The sequence below is a fragment of the Agelaius phoeniceus genome, chromosome 6, assembly GCF_051311805.1.
Source record: "Agelaius phoeniceus isolate bAgePho1 chromosome 6, bAgePho1.hap1, whole genome shotgun sequence".
In the NCBI taxonomy this organism is placed as follows: Eukaryota; Metazoa; Chordata; class Aves; order Passeriformes; family Icteridae; genus Agelaius; species Agelaius phoeniceus.
The window spans coordinates 34352555-34372277 of record NC_135270.1 but is presented as its reverse complement, the minus strand read 5'-3'; the positions used below and the strand labels follow the sequence as shown (position 1 = coordinate 34372277).

Here is a 19723-nt window from a genome sequence, read left to right as displayed (position 1 = left end):
CAGGATGACAGCAAGGCCAGCAGAGGCAGCAGCCTCAATGACAAGGGTCTGTCCAAGAGCAGCAGAGTGAGGGAAGCACTCAGGGACCAAGTATGACAAGTTCACTGTGCTGAGGCATGCCTGAGGTCAGGATCAGAATCCACATGCACAGGGTGCAGATTGGTGGCTACAGCGCAGTCCTGTCATGGACCACGTTCGACAACGCATGCTTGGATCCATCTGCAGCCCAATGGGGTAGGAACTCCTGCTGCAGCTTCTTCCAGCTGGCTCTCAAAGATCTTCAAGGCCAACTGGGACTTCTGAGACAGATCTTCTTTCAGAAAGCTGACCTGGAGGGCACTAACTGCACTCCCAGGAAGGTTTTGGCTCTGACAGTCTGCTAGACTGAATTGTTACTTTACCTAGAAGAATGTTCAAGACCATTTTGTTCATGAGAAGTATCAGTAGAATAGTGACAACACACCAACTGAAATTCAGGCTAGGCAAGACAGAAACAAGCTATCAAGAGCAGAAGCACCTTTCAATAGAAATAGGTGGTGCCTGAGTTTATCAGTTGTTGAGACATGTTGTGCACAGGAATGAAAGTTCTGTTGGATTATTTATCCACCAGTTCACTGAGTTTTTTTCTCTGTGATATATGAATTAATTTATTTTTCTCTCAGACAAGGTAGTTGTTTGGGCCTATCTGTCTCTCAGGATGACTTCAAACACCAACTGCAGTGCAAGTCTTATTAGTTGCACTTACCAGGAAAAAGAAATTAAAGAAAAATATTGTTTCTAAATTAGTGTTCCCAAGTTCTCACAAACTGCTTAGTCTTATTCAGGAATGCATGGGTATCCTTTGAGTAATGCCTTTCTTATGTAACTGAGGGCAGACATAATTGGTGACAAAAATATTGCTGCTGATAAGTTTGCATAGTCGGTGGACAAATCTCTCTCCAGTAAAATATTATTTCTTGAATTCAAAAGTATTTTATTTGACAAACTTTGAAGATGATAACCTATTTGCATATCAGTTTTACACCAACCTTCACAAGAAGTTGTGGGTATTGTTCATTATCTAGAACTAAAGAAAAAGTATTTAAGGGGCATTTGATGGTACAGGCTTTCCAGAATCACTACTATAATAATTACAGTTAGATTGTTTATTTTATCTCTTCCACTTAGAAATCCATTTTATATCTTCTGATCATAGTAAAGTGATTGCTGAGATTTCTTCCACTGTTGTTGAATAGAAGTCAGTTTACGTTGATCTCATCTTAAGTGTAATTGTCCTGTCAAATAATGTAATTATTGCATCTTTTACCAAGATATCTGGATTTTGATCATTGAGGGTGGCTGTCACTGTAGAAGCTGCATTCAAGCTCATTTATTGATATCTCAGTCAAGAACTATTCTTTGTTGAGAACTAGTCTCCCAAGGAATCCTATATTCCACATAAGAGATTTTGGTACACTCCATAGCTTTTAAGGTGAACGTGTTGATTAAAGACAGACTTTCACAATTCAGTGTACAACACTACATACTATTCTAGATAGTAGGAGCAGAATGTGCTTAGCAGAGCAATACATACATTTTTAAGAAGAAAATATTTTGTTAGAATCATAACAGTGGTTTCAAGACGCTAAAATGAAATTCAGGAAAGTAGCAGTCTGTTTTTAGGACTCGGAATTTAGAAGGGATTAAAGACAGGTCAAGGTTCACCATATTGCTTTGATGACTATCATTAGCAATTGCTTTCTATTCCAGGGACCTTTGAATTTAAGATCTTCCTCTCTTTAATGTTATGCTAATTGCAGGCACAACACATTTTATAATTGAACATTCTCTATGTTCTCTATGAAATTTTAGTTTTAGTAATGGTGAAGAAGTTAAAATTAAAATTGAGTGTTATTGGTTTGGGTCTGTGGAACATAATTTAAAGGAACTGGAATTCAGGCCACAGCTTAGGTTGTAAGTTTTAGGAAAGGATTTGCAGAGAAATGTCAGCTATAAGTCCAGTGCTTAACATGTGTCTGGTCTGTGTGAACTTGCATTCACCTTAGACCTATGGAGCACAAACTTTTTCTTCCAGCCAGCTGCAATAGTTAGCCTGTTTGTAACTTCCTTGTAAGTGGAATTGTTTCAGCCTTTCCCCTGCCAACAGCAAAACATAAACATGAGGGACATTAAAATGGAAACAGGATCCTGGTCCTTTCTGTTTCTCAGTTTTACTTAGTAGTGACCTTTAACCCTCATTAAGATACTTTAGAAAGTTTGGGACTCCTTTTTTTGTATGGCTCATTGTGGGAATATTTAGGTTTGTTATGTTGTTTTTGTCTTCAAAAATATTTAAATGCCTTTAGGCAGTTGTATAAAATATAATCCCCCACATTTACTTATTCTAAAAAAGATATCTGTAGACAATATTTCACAGCAAATGCTCTGGTCATTAGAGCCATCCCATAGTTACAAGGGAAACACTGACACTCAAATTTTACTCAAGAGGAGTATCAAAGTTTTGTCCAGGGCAAAACATACATTTGCATACACACTAATGGATACTAGCCTTAAAGCACATAATAATGTTCAGAAAATATCAGATATAGTAGTTTTATCTATGAAAATATAACTTAGCTTCATGAATACAAAACTGTGTGTTGGAATTTGTTTAATGGTTTGCAATGTGTGTCAATGCCTAGCTATGTTCTTTGATTTGTTTGGCTTAGAAGATTCCTGACCTCTTGACAAATATGTGCATGCCTTAGAAATACACAGAAATGCATTAAATATAAGACTCAATTTTAAAAATTTTGCCCAAGGAAGTTTGAATATCTGAGGTCCTCAATTTCTAATGTTTCCATGGAGAATTCTTTCCCTTCAGTTAAAAAATTAACCATGCTTCCTCTGATTTAAATATATTGAAGAGGAGCTATATTGACATATATGTGACTTCTTCTCCCAGAAAAAATGAAAAGTGCCACTGAAAGATGTCCAAAAATGAGGTTTTTAGTTGTTGATGGTACTTGCTGCCTCATTGGTCTATTTTTTTGTATATAAAATGTAGCAAAATAATAGGCGTTACTTGCATGTTTTCAGAAACTGCAATTAGGTACCCACATATGAAGTGAAATTATCTTACCAGAAAGGAAAATTTTAAAAAATTTCTTTGACTTTCAGAAAACACCTTCCCCAGGGTATTATTTCTTCATCATATTTATTCTAGTAAAACAGCTAGGAAATTTGTTTCTCTTTGTCATTCTCTGGAATTCTGAATTATTACTCCATTTTTAAATCCAGCTAAAAGTCTAATTTTAAAAATTGTGTATTTTATGCTACATTTTCAGAAAAGCAATTGTATTAAAAATATTTCCCTGCAGTCTTTAATTTGATTTACTTTATTTCCCAGTTATTTTTCCTTTCCTCTTCATTCTTGTTCTTTCTATTGCTAAAATGAACAAAAGAAGTAGTATAAAAAGAGACAACTGTGAAAAAAAAAGTGCAAAAAATTCAAAACATCTTTGATTTTCCTTTTATATATCAGATGGAGAGATTGTTCCATATTTCCTTTCAAAACAGACTTTTATAAGGATTCTTTTATGTCAATGTAAAATACTTTATTTTCCTAATATCTAAGAGTGTAGGGTACTTCCGACAGATGCTGTGCTTTTGCAGATGAATTTTGGTAGTATTTTTGAGGTGTTGAAAATTGTCCTCATCTTTGACAGTATGTTTGAATAGCTAAATGCTTTATTGTTAAAAATGCTTCCATTTCCATCTTGAGGTCTTTTAGTTTCAGTACCTGCTTATTAGCTCTTATATTTATCTTATTTAATGTGATTAAATGAAGATAAAACACATTATGTCATATCTTTTATTCTGATATTCAAATTGTTTGGAGATTTTAATCTGATTAATTTCCTCTGTTTCTTTTAAGGAGGTAAAACAGCAGTCTACATTCAACAATGATTACAGTGAAATCAGGGGTGAATTTGACCCTACCTCTCTAAATTTGCAAAATTAAACAGTTAAGTTTCTACTGAATTAAACAATTAAGTGTCTACTGAAAACTGATGTTCTTTGTCCGCAGTTACCTTTATTTTTTTACTCGTGAGGTACAGCCTTCCACATTTAGTACAGATCATCATAATCCATAAATTTTATGTCAATTAATGGTAACATTTTCACTTTTGTCTTTACTAATATTTGATGGCAAAGATATAATTCTTCATCCATGATTTTAGAGATTTTAGGTGGTTCAGAAAAGAAAAATCAAAAATCTTGTGCAATGATACCTTTTAAAAAGTGACCTTGTCAAAGTGAGGCATTCTGACTTCAATTAAATTCAGTTGGTCCCATAGGTAATGCTGGAATATATTATGTTAGCTATTATAAGAATACTTTGCAAAAATAGTTTAAAAAAACCCTAAAAAAAACCCCATTTATGCTGTGCTGGTTTGTAAAAAAAAAGAAGAAGAAGACTTTACCTTTATATTAAGTAACTGTTTATGAGGTCATTTTTGGAGTGTACTGTTACATAAAACATGAGGTCAGCAAGTAAAGGTAATTAAATTTTAGTAGGAGCAAGAGTCACCAAAAGGTTTTTTCTTTCATCCTACCCAGTCTAAAATACCCATACAATACATCATTAATATCCTTGAATTGTTAATTATTTCAACATGAATAGAAGTATCAGTGCTGCTAGCTTAATTTAATACCCTCCTGGAGATTCCTAAAGAATGGATTATTTCTTTTATTATTTTGTACATTCAGGAACAAAAAACCATCAAGAAAATCAACCTAAACATGGAAATACAGTTCAGAGGAAGCACCTGTTTTTATCCTGGATGAGAAATTTTCTCTGGAAATTTTCCATCAGAAAGTGCAATTCAAGTCATTTCAAGTAAGTTCAGAGGAACAAACCTCTTTCCCTTAAGTTTTCTTGCAAAAAAGCCAATATTTTTCTCTTTTGCTCTTTTACTTAAAACTGTTTATTTAAAAATTTAATCAATTTTCTGTGTATCAGAGAAAATAATATTTAAAATTTAGCATTACACTGTTTTTGTATTAATGAGAAACCCCAATTTTATCATAATAAAATATTTTAATTATCCTGAATTGGGATTTTATTTCCCAATAAGAATTTTAAAATTTGGGATTTTGAGGAAAATTTGAAGCAGAAAAAAAATCAAAACCCTGCATATGAAATCCCCATGTTTTCCTTAAAGCTTATTAATTATTTTTCTACCAGCATCATTCAGTATTTCACTACACAGTATGGGACCATTTACAATCTTAAAAAATAGGTGTTCTTGATTTACAGGAACACAGAGCACATGTAAGGCTTGCAAAACATTCTATTTTATGGAACTGTTCTTTGTCACTTCTAAAGTTTAAGTGAGCTGAAAAATTAAGTTTAGTTTTTAGTCCTAATCCAACTGTGTTTCTCAGAAAAGAATATTCTTCATTTTCTTCCTCAGAATAACCTTTAATGCTCCGGAGAAAATTCAATTTTGGCAATTATATCTTTGAGATATCTAAGTCTCTACCTGCTATCTCAGTGCAAAAAGATTTTCTCTCCAATGGACTTTTAACTTTCAAAGAGGTGATGTTTAAGGAGGCATCAAACCATGTGCAAACCTGTTTTGACAACTAGATTTTAAAAACAATGGTGATTTTAGCAGATGTACAGTGTGGTATTGGATTTTTTAAAAAGATATTTTAACAGATAGTGGTTATAATTTTTAATTAATGTGGTGACCAATATATGTTTCTTTGTTTTGGTTTTACCATAGTAGATTTAGCTCCATAAATTGAGAGTAAGTTCTGGGTTTGTTTCTGGTAGATTGAGAATTGTACTGTGAAAGGAGAGTTTTATTTCTCTCTTTTGTTTGTGCTCTGATTTGAAAAACTTCAAGCAGCCAATGGTTTCAATAAAGATTTTTCCCCAGTCTGCAAGTAGAATTCCTGATAAGCATGATGAAGGATCTCATTGTAAGGATTTTATTTGTCTGCATTCAATGTTCCTATAAAAATAAACATCAGCTATGCTAGATTTCAGAAGAAATAACAGGATACCTTAACCATCTTCAGAGAAAGTGACTATTTATCTAGTTCCTTTGCATGCTCTCTGATAGCACAAATTTTTAAGCTGATGGATTTCCACTGTGGACTTGAAGCATGTTAAGTATTTATAGAAGAGATTTATTGAATTCCCAGGGTATCTCAGTAGGAAGAGAAGAAAGTGCTTTGAATTCTGGTTGCAAGCCCTCATCTGATCCTTTTCCCTAATATTCCTCAGATCACTCCTTGCCACCCACACATACTGTGTTGCTTAGTAATTTCAGGTTGGTTGAAATTCCTATTGCTGTGACAACTATACATGTCTGTCTTAGAGGTATTACCTCCCCTGCCTCTGTGACTAGACTGGAGTTTAGTGTGGAGAGGTCAAGAGTGGAAAGAAATGTATCCCACTGCACACCCTTTCAGTATGTCCTTTAAAAAAACTGCATAACATTCAATTTTCCTTTTTTTTGTAAAAATAGCTAATAATTCATCATCAGTGACTAGCAAGGTCATTGTTCCATAAAGCTGCTAATGTCAAGTGGAGAAAACAAAACAAATTAATTCTGCATCTTTTAAATAGAAAATAGAACTGAAGTTATGAAAATAACACTTTCAATATAAATTAGTGCAAGTAATCTCAATAGAAGACAGGTGTTGTTTGACCAGCTTCATCTTATTTGGCATATGGGAATACTTTTCAGTCATGAGAAACATGGGATCATCCTTCTCCATAACTGTACAGTAAGCATGAAGAATTTCAGTTTACGGCGCATGTAATATGAGCAGCTAAACTGGTAACACATTTTCATGATTGTACATTGTGATGATGACTGGACAAGTATTTTGTGATTTGATACTGCTTCTGGCAAAGTGAATGAATGCCAAGATTGCCAGAGCATCAAAGGAAACATTTTTAATTTAAGTATGCATGCTGAGATGCAGCTGTGCCAATACATGCATATTTATTGGATCTGGCCAGGAGGCAAATGCGCAGCTAATTAAACCATAGTAGTGCTGGCTAAGGTTTGATTCTAAAGGCCTGGGTTGTTGAAGGCTTAGCTAAGATGATTCTGGTGGATATAGAAGCAATTTAAAAATAAAATAACCCTAGGCAATGTTAAACTTGGACACTGATAACCTGGTAGTTAGTTTTCAACGGGATCAGGATATACTCTGGCAGTAGGCAAACCTCAAGAAAATAATATTTACACTGTTTCCATTCAATTCCATGTTTTTGTTTGGGTAGCTACTAGTTGTTGCATCAGGATGCTATGACCAAGGTGTGCTTATGAAGTAGTTTAGCTCATACTTCGGTGAGCCATGTTAGTTGAATTATAAACAGGACACCTACATCTTCCCAGGTGCTAGGAAACCTCTTTACATAAGTTTCTTCTCATTTACCAGCACATAACAGATAATCCAGTTTCAGAAAGTCCACTTCTATGGAAGTTTAGGTACAGTAGATTTTCTAACTATTCACTAATCTGTGAAAGTTTTGCAAGAAGATGTGCAGTATGATGTTTTTGGTTTCTGAAAGGAATGTCTGTGCACTTGAAACTGCACTGAGACAATGCTTACCCCTGGCTAGCTCAATGGCCGACTCTCAGCCTGCATTGGACTTCCGGGCCAAATTTTAAACAAGTCAAAATTGCATTAAAATAATTTATTTCTTGTAATTTACATTAAGTTTGAATCTTTATTATTCGAGGTAAAAACATCATATTAGAAATGAGAATTTATAATACTTTCATAATCCCAGGTAGGCAGCATCACCAGCCTCAGGCTTAAAAAGAGTCTGTTCTCATATTCTTCCTAATCGCAAGACTGACTTAAAATTACTGAAGTTTAAAAATAAATGCATAAAAATAAGGTTTTAGTATTATTATTGTGTTGGCATTTCAGCCTTAGGGTACACATTTTTAAGGGCTTCCTCCATGAACATGGAGGCAAGCGATACATTAAAAAAAATTAGTGAATAAAAACTGAGTTTAGAAACTGACATAATGATATGACTGTAGAAGCAGGAGTTGTAAGAAATGTGTAAATTCTTTCAATACAGACAGTAAAATCCAGAGAATTGGAGCAGGTATCCATTTGATCGGGATATTTTACCCCTTCTCATGGGATCTTATTCTACCTCTTCTTCCATGAGTACAGTTAGTAAATTAGTAATTGAATTTTTATCCCCCTTGAGCAGGCTGTAAGGAATTGTCCTATCTACTTCCCGACAGACTGTGTTCAGATCAACTTACTGCCTTGGAATGTAACTGAGAGAAGGAAGGGAGGAGACAGGAAGAAATAGCTGAACATAAATTAAATAAACAAATAAATTCTGTAGCCTACTATAACCAAACCAAAATTGAGCATGATTTGTTCCTTCTGCTTGCCTATGTGAGTTGTGAGGGGATTTTAATTTCTTTTTTTTTGACCTTACAGCATAATATGTGTAGTCTAGCAAACAGCTACTTTTCACAATGAGTTATTCTGAACAAATTGTTGATTAACCAGAGAAAATCAAACTCTGAGAACCAGTATCATTCCTTCTTAGTCACAGACTCCCAGCTTGTTTATTTAGTGTCACCCATAGTCTGTCATGGCTGACCTAAAACTATCATAAACAGCCACAATTGCAGCCAAGCATAAACAAAAATCTGAACTGAAGGTGCAAGGGGATTCCCATTCTAAAGATAAGATCTATTGCTGTAATAGCCCTTGATTATGATGACCAAATTAAAAAAAAAAAAAAAAGAAAGAGAAAAAGAAAAAGACCAAACGGCAAATACACAGACACATTTCTGTTTATTTATACATGGAGAGAGGGAAAGAAATCATTTACAGAGAGGAAGACATATAGGGAATAGGGTTTCATTACATGTCAGTGTTTCTCAACAGTTTATAAAACATGATTTTGTGAAACTAAAGGTTTGCTTGTGGTCGTCTCTGTTTGCTTAATGACATTTTGTAAAGTGATAAAAATCACATGGAGATAGCAGAGAGAGAAAGGGAATCTGCCAGATGGTTATCTGTTGGTAGAGTGTTTTTCACCCTTCCTTCCACCTACAGCACAGAAGCCCTGGTTTTACACTGAAGACAGATTTGCATTAGAAGATACCACATATGAATAAAAATCTCATATATTATGCTTCAGGTGTGTGAAAGATTTGTAAATTGCTGGTGACACAGGTAATGAAGGTGACTCATGTGTGACAAAAGCTGACTAGTTATTTAAAAGATGTGGTTTTCAGACAACTTTTGATTTTCATTATAATCAGTTTCCCTGAATTCATAGGGATTTCTTTAAAAATAGGGAAAATTAAAATAAGATTTAAACACAAACTTTGAACATCCTGATGTATAACCACTGCTACTGTTGTGGGAAAAACTGCTTGCACTCCTCTGCAGTCATGCCAAGGATTTGGTCACTTGGCCATTCTAAAGGTCAGCTCCTGTCTTTAGCTTAATGCTCAGTATGTTACAAGGTTTCATTCCTTATTGTTTAAGTAAATTAAATCTTCAAAGCTCAAAACTTTAGTAGGGGTAGTTTTGGGAGTTTGTGCTTTAGAAGTAGTCTGGACTTTTATTAACATTTGCTGAGCAGATTAAAGGAGGGAAGAATAATAAAGAGATGACTCAACTAGTGTATTTTTTTTCAAAATGTGTAAATTCAAAGCTCTATTAGCAAATAGATGTCCTAAGAAATTTTATAAAAATGTGTATTTCAGAAATTATTTGGATTTGACCTATATTTCTTAAAAACTCCTGAAAATTTAAGTCCTTATTTTTTTTTGCAGTTAACAAAACCTTAAATATGTTATGGCTCAATTCTTCCGTATTTCCTCTCTATCTTTCTTTATTAATTTCATTATTTTTTTATCAAGCTGCATTGACTATTCAGTGGCATCAATGGTCTATTCAATGGCAGCTCTTAGACCCTTAGAAAGTGCCCAAATGCTAGTCATGCATCATAGCTTCTCACATATTAGCAAAAAACCTGTTTGATAACTATAGAGCAACATTAACTTTCACTTGTAGTCCAACCTAAAAATTCTTAAATTCTTACCTATTAGTTTAGTCTGTCACCACTTTGGCACAGGCAGTAACTATCTATCTGACCTTTCTGTTTGACTGGAGAGAACTGTATTGTTCTGTGTTCTGTATAGGAGAAATGCACAAAGTATTGGGGGCTTAGGCATATTGATTAAAAAGCAAACAAACAAACCAACCAACCCCCTCCCCCCTTATTTGGTTTTAAAATTAATAAAAATTCTGCTTGGAGCTCATGTAAGGTATATCATATTTACTTGTTAATTATTCCTCTCTTTTCTTGCCCTGCAAAAGATATATCTTGATTCAGGCCATTACAACAAAATGCATTTGGGAGCCCTGGTCTTAAAAAAACCCCAACCAACCAAAAAACCAACACAAACAAACAAACAAACAAACAAAAGTGGATATGGGGAAGACATCAGAGAGTAGTATTTCATGGAAATTTCAAATTCACATTTTAAAATTTCCTGGCCAAGAAGAACTCTCTGGAAAAGTCCCTTAATGTAAAACCAGCATGCCTGTGCTGAATGTAAGCCCAGAAATACATTCCTAATGAAAGGGGCTTAGGAGGAATGTATTATGGAAGTGTTGAGCACTCATCTATTCTTATTTATTTCATTATAGGCGTAGATATAATTTTGAGAAAAGCCATGTGGAATTTGTTGCTTAAATTTGTATACTCAAAATGAAACATTCTTTATAATTGTCATTGTAGACACTGTTATTTGGGTCTGCTGTGACTGTCCAATGTTCATCTGCTGACAAGGAAAATGTCTTCTTGAAATTGTGTGGGTTTTATTGACCCAGAAATAGAGCTAGACTACTTTTGGTGGGTTAAATAAGGAAAAAGGAATTCTCTCTGGTAAACAAATCTCTGTAAGTCTGATATGAAGATCTCTCAGTATCTGCAAGCTGGCTGAAGGAATACATTGCTTCCCCCAGGGTGACATTACACCTTAACTGGCAGCAGTTTAGCCCAGGCTAGCAGGTTTTTGCGTCAATCTGTCTTCCTGGGTTACTGACCAGGGCCAGGTTTGGCTGTAGACTTGAGTGTTCTATTGAAAGAAAAAGCTTAGAAAGAATTTAGATATCAAGGTACTTAGCATGAATACATGCACTTTAATAAGTCGGCTGCAGAGAGCAAATGCTTTGTGAGGGTAAAATGTCATTGCTATGGTTTTCCATAGGAGGAAATGTTAACCTTTGCTCTTCTAACACTTGCTGCTTCTGGTACATTTTCTCTATGAAGACATTTGTGAAGCTAGGAAAGATCCTGGAAGGAGAAGGAATTAGAACACATGCAAAGCTCAGTACAGAGGTGAAATACAAGCTTTCAGCAGCGTAGAGCCACAGTTCTGTACTGTGGCTGAAAGCTGTTCACCCTTGAAAGCTTTTCAGTGGTCAGGCTGAAATATGTATCTTGGTGAGTAACTAGTGAACAAGTGTCAGCAGCAGTAAAAATGCCAACACATTTCACAATTCTTTTGGCTTTCTTAACACAGACAAGCATGTTTACTGAGGTTTATTTTGCCAAGGTACTAAATTGATAATGCTGTGAATACCACATAACTATATGTTGGGTACTGACTCTATACCATTATTTATTCCAAAGCCTCAGAGTCAGTTCTTATTTACAAATAACTTGGGATAGCAAGCAGCTGATAAATAACTTTGCCATGCCATTTTTCAGCATGTATAGTATCCTGCAGCTTTTGTAAATATATTTAGAATTACTTTATTCGCTATTTAGTGATTTAATTCTCCTACTTGCAAAGTATGATTTCTTTTGGCCAGTCTAGTAGCCTTTGAATACACACACTGAGTGTATTCTTTTACAATGTCAAAAAATCACTATTATCTATGATTTTCAAATGGTGATTTGCAAAGAATGTGTTGTCCAAAAAGGCAGTGACTTCTCAGCTTTTGTTGCTACTTCTTCTTGTTTTCAGCTGCCTCATTGCAAAAAGAAGTAAAAGCACAGCATTCAAATGGTGCTCTTCTTTTTAGCAAGTAATTGTTGGAATTGCCATGGACATGTAAAACAATTGCAAATGAAAAAGGAAGGAGCCCACGACAGAATCTCTTCTTTAAGATAGGTATTACAGAATATCACATCTGATTTCAACAATTTTTGTTTTTAAAAGACTTTCTTGAAGTTACTCAGACACTGGAAATGTAATACAACTGTGTAATATTATTTACCTTTATTCACTCATAAAAGTATATAGAGAGAGTTTTGGTTCATAGTATTTGGGAAAGTCTTAAAAACAGCCAAACTTTGTGTTAGTTCATCTGCATTTAGTTTTAGTTCAATCTGTGTTTAGTTTTACTGTGGCAAACACAGCAAACATATGATTTTATTTCTCATTAGTTATTTGGGATTATTCTGATCAAACTAGAAGAAAAGATTTGTTGCCTTTTTTTTTTTTAAGGTACATTTTAAAGTTATATTTCCCTGGTTTTAGAATTTTATAACTTGACAGGAAAAAAGTGATTTTGGTTGGAATTGCAGACAAGGTCTCAACTGCAAAAACATTTCACTCCAAATTTCAAAACACTGTGTCATATTCAAATAATGCAAAAAATCATAATGAAACCTAATTAGAATGGGATCCCTCTTAAAATGGACAAGTTTCTTCAGGAATTCAGCACACTTTAAGAGACAGGCTGTGTTAGATCAGAAAGTTGTCAGTGCCTGTACCTCAGCGAAGCATTTCACCTCATGCTTACCTCAAATGTGTGACTTGTTCCTGGATCATGAATGAATTCCAGAGTACCTTGTCAAGTTGAAGATTTAAACCCTGTGGTTCAATAAGAAATCCACTCTTTTTGCAGTTTCTGATAGACTTAGACTTGGGACAATATGAATATATACTAGAACCCAGCAGTTTGTTAAACACTAATTTGATAAAATTATTAATTTATGTGGAAGCAATTCCTGGTACATGACCATACCTCATTCCTCTCCTTTTCCTTATTAAATAGGCTTATTCATTCAGCCATATATGCAGACAAGGATGCTTCTTTGAAAAAAGAATTTATGTTGCTTGACGTTCCTTTTATTCCATTAAAGTTGGATAAATAAGAAGGCTTAATTTAACACAACAAGACATATTCTAGACTTGATAGACTAATGTCTCAGCAAGATATTCATCCACAACTGATGAGAAACTTTTTTTAGAACCTGTTTGTTCCAGAAATAATGTTCTTTGTCCACACCAAAATCCCTCTTCCTTCCATAAAAAAAAATCATTATCATAAACCAAAACATTTATTTCAAGTAAGTTTCCCAGACTAATCATACTTGAAAATTCATGGCAGAATAATGAATAACAAAATTTCAGATTACAACTTTTGATTTAAAGTTTCTTTTACATATTGATCCAATGTAAAGAAACACGGCTGTTAAATTTTGAAATTTTCTCAGAAAAGCTTTTTCTTGGTTAATAGGTACAACAAATTTGAAACTTTTTAGAAAGTAAATAAAACAGTTTATTTCTCAGTTTCCCTCCTCTTCCCCTGTAACTCACTGCATAAACATACCTGCAAGCAGTTATAAAATAACATTCAACATCATATGAAGTTCTTTCCTAATACATCGATATTTTGTTCAGGCTGCAACTATGGTAAATATTTCTCTCCCTTTCTGCTCCCTCCCTACTCCAAATCTTGGGTGTTTTCTATGATTCTGTGTCATTGTGAGTAAAATGTCAATATGTGTAATGACACAGCACAGTGAAAACACATATTTTCATATTCATGTAAACTCATGTAATTGTAAATTAGGCTGTGCCACCCGCTATCATAACATACTTCATGTGAAAAGATGCTAAATTTACTTGACCTACTTTCATCTTCATGTTTAGGAAACAGGGTATAAGAAGTAAACAAAGTAGTTGTGCCTCATGCAGGAGATGATTATTGTTTGAATTTATGATTCATGCCTTGAGCAAAATTTTGTTTGTGGTCTCATTTGCAACCATAATTTATATCTTTACTAGGGATATAGCGTGTATTTGGGAGGTTATATATTAGGCATGCTTTGTACTGGAACAGTATTCTAGCTTTGGGTATAGTATTTTCTAGCTTTCTGGTAGGTATAAAATTTTTTGGCATAACATTTATTGTAGTAAATATGGAATTTTTTTTGGAATTGCAATTCCCCTTAGGAATGTCCTATTATATTTACATCAATGCACTTGCTACAGCTAAATCAAGCTAGTATTTAAAAGAGTTGCTAATCCTACAAACAATGAGTTATAAATGCAAGAATTTTCTTTTTCAGTATTTCCTAGCCACAGTGTTCAGTTTCTAATAATGAGTGTTTCATTTAAGTTAATTTTATTTTATTTTCATTTAACCCAATCTAAACCAAATATAGTTAAAAATTTCTGGAGTCCAATGAAGTCATCTTTTCAGAGAAGGATGCTGATTACAGAATTGTTCTATTATCTGGCAAAGCAGACTGAATAAACTTAGACCTGTTCAATGAAAATCTATGAAGAATGTAAATTTGGAGAAAAAAATCACATGGGGGAACAATAAATAATAGATTGCCTAATATATAATACTGCATCACCACAAAGAGTCATTACAAAATGGACTTTTCTATCTTTAATGTTTATGAATCTATTATTCTCTTTGGATTGCTGTTTACTGTGACATTCCTGTGAGCTGTCAGATAAAGTCACAACCCATAGAATCACAGATGATATGCCTGATCCTTTTATTTATTTATTTTTTTAATGCATCTTTCCTTCCAAATGCAGAGTCTTTACAGATAAAATCTGGTTTTGAATTACAGAAATACAGTTACTAACCCTCAGGTAGCAGGACTGCAATAATTTCACCTTTGTGTTTTGTCTTTCAGAAGGTAGAAAATTCTAATTCTAATACCCTGAGGAGAAAGGGGGTTTTAATTAGCCATGGGACATCCATGGAAATCTATACTGCGGGAAGACTGCACATGGATCCTGACACCTCCAGCAAAAAGACAGAACGTCTGACCTTGTCCCAGAATTTCTGAATTTCTTACTGTCTGCCACAATACCTAATTCCTAAAAGAGTAGTTTTCAGGAACTGTCACTGGTCTCCTTTTCTTTCCCTAAATCATAGTAGTAAAATTTAATGAAAGCGATGTGTGTTGTATTCAGTATCTACTAGTTCTACAACTAGTCATGCAATTCTTTCTTTCACCTTCTAAATCTGTGGAGTCCTGACTTCATTAAATGATTAAGGAGACCTTAGACCTGACATGGTGCCCAAGAAGAATGCAGTGAAGATCTCTACTTGTACCTTTAATACTCTTTAAGCTCGGGAAGAAAACCAGAGCACTCAGTATCTAATGGGAAGTGAAAGGCAAAATGTTTTGCCTTCTTGTCCTCTTTCCAACCTTCCACTCCACTACTGTGGAAAAAAAAAAACAGGGTTGCACAGTGGTGGTCAAGGTGGAGATAGTGACCCATTTTTCCTCAAATGGGAATCTAGGATCCATCCTTGTTCTGCTCCTTAAGAGAACTGAGAAGCAGCAAGTCTCAGCAAACTCATGTTACTCAAAGACATTGATACATGAGAGAGTAGAGTCTTACTGACTAGTCTAAAGGAGCATGCCAAATTACTTTTCAAAGACAGAATCATTTCACCTACTTGTGAGAGCTAAATTTCAAGAATATTAAAAGGAAGAAAATTACTGCATGATAGGGAGCTGCCATTGTAATATGTGCTGCTTAGTGCTTGAACATTGTAACTGTCAAGCTGATTCTATTATGAAAAAGGGAGTAATTTAACATTATTTAATATTCACAATATGCACATATTGAATGGAAGTGTATGTAGAATGTAAGGCCCTATTTCAGCATAAATGAAATTTTAATCACAGGAGTACTTCTATTGGTTTTAATAGAATAACTCTTATTCTCACTTTTATGCATGTGCATAATAAATAAGAAATTACTAACGAATACGTTTAAAAATCTTTGCGGTATTACTTCCAAGAAAATATAGAAGATATTCTAACTTCTCAAGTGCTTCTTACTCAGTTTGTGGGATTGATTCTCCATTCCACATTGCCAACCAAGGCCAGTTTTATTCTGTTAGCTATATCAGGGCCTTCCTTTGGTACATGGGTAGCATGAAAACAAATGAGAACAAAATTTAGTTTAATTGGGGTATTTCCCAAGTACTGAAGGTTAATGCCATCATAGCAAGTTAGCTGACTGGTGCTCAGATGAGAAAGATGGAAAATGTAGGAGGATTCTACAGTGTGTAACTACAGTCAGTTCTACAGTGTGTAACTGTAGAACTGACTACTTTGCAGATTGATGCTTGAAATGTACAAGATGTGGCAAATAGTATAATGATTTACCTTAATGTTCTGGTACAACACATTATGAACATCAGTCGCTTTGCAAAGGTGCTCAAAAAACCCCTGTAGGGTCTCCAAGGATCTACAGATAGCCAATAATTTATAGAAATTCTATCTGGTTTGGAGCCTGTCTGCCAGCACCATTTTTGTCTACTTTGAGTCCTGTCAGGTTTCTGCTTCGGCATTTTGTTCAGTGATGGCAACGTGATATGCAGAGATATCTTTGGGAGTAGAAAGTGGCACCTAAGATTTGCTCACCCTTCTGTTGTCTCCAGCCCCTCCATGGCTGCATAGGTAAGAGCCTACCAGCTTGTTCTCTACTGCACCCTTTTCATCTTGCTTTATTTACTGTATAACGGTAAAGCATTGGCAGATTAGTTGAGGAATATTTTATTTTATTTTATTTTATTTTATTTTATTTTATTTTATTTTATTTTATTTTATTTTATTTCATTTCATTTCATTTCATTTCATTTCATTTTATTTTGTTGAGAAGTAAATCTGTTTAAGAGCTACTTTACTCCAGCTAGGTGAACTATCTTCTTAGGACAGTAATATTGAAAAGGGAGAGAACTTGCCAATAGTGACAATAAAATAGCAATGCTGATTTATTATATGAAATATGTATAATTTAAAAATTGAAATACCATGAAAAGACCAAATTAAAGGTGTAAATACAGATGGTTATCCTCCAACAGATTTTAGAAAATTAGTTTTCTAGACTATCATGATATTTTAGTAGTAAGTGCTAATATTAGGAGAATGACATGAAGAGATCTGAAGGCATTAGGTCTAATCACCCATGTTTCTTCCATAGAATAGGAAAATTGTGGCAATATCTCTTAAATGACAGGCTTAAATATCTGCAATAGCAGTGTAAATTTTGGACTTCAGCAAGTATATTTAATGTTACTGCCTTTACATAATTACCTTAATGTGAAGAAAGGCATATTATGCTCCATTGCTCCTTGTGTGTGCTTTAAGGAAAAAAAAAATCTTTCTATAAAAAGCTTCTTAGTTTTAATTGAGCAAAAGAGTTCATATGGGGTCTGGAGTTGCAGCTCATCATTTCTGTAGACAGGTTAGGTTGCTGTGTGATGATCCTAATTAAATTATATAAAAGCATTGAACTAGATAAACCAAAGTAGCCGCTCCATCAGTTCAGCAGGTGAATCGAGCCTGTGCAGGAGTCTGAATTTGCTCGCACGGCTGAGCGTGCCTGGAGCCTGGAGCTGGTGTTGGCGCTTTCGGTCCATAGGTGGCAGCATTGTCAGCGTTTGTGGCGGCTCGGGACGCTTCCAGGAATTCCGTGCGCTCTCCAGACCTCCCCCACTCACAGCGCTGTGCGATCGGGGCCGAGTTAACATCATTACATACTCACGTCAGGTGAAATAAAATGGACTGAAGCGTTTGGGCCAAAAATTAGGCTGTGCTTCTTCGGAGTTTTATCCTTTTCCTTTTCCTTTTTCTCTTTTCCTTTTCGCTTTGCTTTCTCCTCTCCTCTCCTCTCCTCTCCTCTCCTCTCCTCTCCTCTCCTCTCCTCTCCTCTCCTCTCCTCTCCTCTCCTCTCCTCTCCTCTCCTCTCCTCTCCTCTCCTCTCCTCTCCTCTCCTCTCCTCTCCTCTCCTCTCCTCTCCTCTCCTCTCCTCTCCTCTCCTCTCCTCTCCTCTCCTCTCCTCTCCTCTCCTCTCCTCTCCTCTCCTCTCCTCTCCTCTCCTCTCCTCTCCTCTCCTCTCCTCTCCTCTCCTCTCCTCTCCTCTCCTCTCCTCTCCTCTCCTCTCCTCTCTCCTCTCCTCTCTCCTCTTTTTATACTGAGATTTAAAGGTCATTTTCATGTGAATGCACCAAAATCTCCACCTGATCTAAGGAAAAGAAAAAACCCACAAGACTGAGTGAGACACTTACTGTCTGTACAAACTTGACTTGGCATTCTTTGTTATGGAAAACAGAACCTTATTGTGAAATGATCTTCCCTAGTGGAGAAGTACATTCTGTGGGAGTCATTACTCTCTCAGGCTTAAAATTCATGACTTCCAGATTTCTCGTGTGTGCATTTATTTGGTTCAGGACAGAGATTTTGGGAGAGATTGGGGTGGTAGGTGTGGGGGTTTGTTTTGTTTTTGGGTTTTGTAGGGTTTTTTTTTGTTGGTTGGTTTTTGAGAGCTCTAGCAGTCCCGGTCATTGGATGAGTCCTGTTTCCACTGATCTTTTGGCTTACTATCAAAAAGCAGAAAAAAACCCCTCCATTTCACAATACTTGAAGATTTTTTTCAAGATAACATGACATTGAGCATCAATTTCCCTTTTAAAAAGTTAGCAGAACTATTGGAGCACTGGACATCAGAAAGACTAGGCAGTGATCCCTTTTGCATTACATATCTTTTTATGTACTATTTTCATTACATTTTTCTTCCTGTGCCATCTTCTTTGATGTTGTAATTAAAGACATCATGAGGTCATACATTTTTACTCCTTATTCCCTTTTCTCATTCTTCTTTCATTTCCCCTGGGAAGGAAATTCTGAAGTAGAGGTTGAAAAAATGGTTTCAGTATTAGAGAAAATATAAGCCAAAGTTGTTTCCTTAATAAATATAATTAGATGTATATATTGCATTTTCAAGAGCTAGTACTGATGTTGGGACCAGCTCCTTAAATAAAATAGGACCTCTGTAGTCTCTGGAGAGAACATGCATAAAGCAAAGTAAATGATTTTCTGTCAACACTAAGTAGACAGGTGCTTACATTGAACAGCATTCTAATATGTCGCTGAATATTTATGTCTTCTTTTTTGAATGCATCGCCCATGAATGTCACAGCTGTCAAACGTCTGTATACAAGAAGATAAAAAATGAAATTAATAAAAGGCAGATCAACATTTCATTTGTTTAGGCCACTTTTTCATACAGCATTTTACAGAGGTTAGTGATGTTGAGATGCTTGGGTATACTGGCATATTCTAAGGGCTGAGTGAAATGCAAAGCAGTTAGTTGTATTTTGTGTATGCCTAGGTATATTTCCTATTATTTAACCAAGACATTATCAGTGAAAATAATGACTCAAGTTCTAAAAGGTTGTTCCTTTTTCCTCTGTCCATTTTCTTCATGGATGGGGATCCTGTAAAGTTTTGACAGCTCACTACTGCCATAAATAGAAGCTTTTTTGGTGAAACAAATTCTGAATCAAACTCTGCAATGTGCAGGGACAGGTGAGCCATCACTGCTGCCTGAAAACAGTTAATGGAGAATAAATGCAGTCCCAAAATAGTTCC

General features: G+C 35.1%; 1 long non-coding RNA gene across 1 annotated transcript in view; it reads left to right on the top strand.

Moving 5' to 3' along the window:
* Window positions 1-19723, top strand: part of LOC129121101 (uncharacterized) — a 221037-nt gene that overhangs the window by 68684 nt on the left and 132630 nt on the right. Inside the window, exons 7-8 of the long non-coding RNA XR_013182816.1 lie at window positions 4753-4882; window positions 14963-16750. This is a non-coding gene — a long non-coding RNA (uncharacterized LOC129121101). The remainder of the gene's footprint in view (window positions 1-4752; window positions 4883-14962; window positions 16751-19723) is intronic.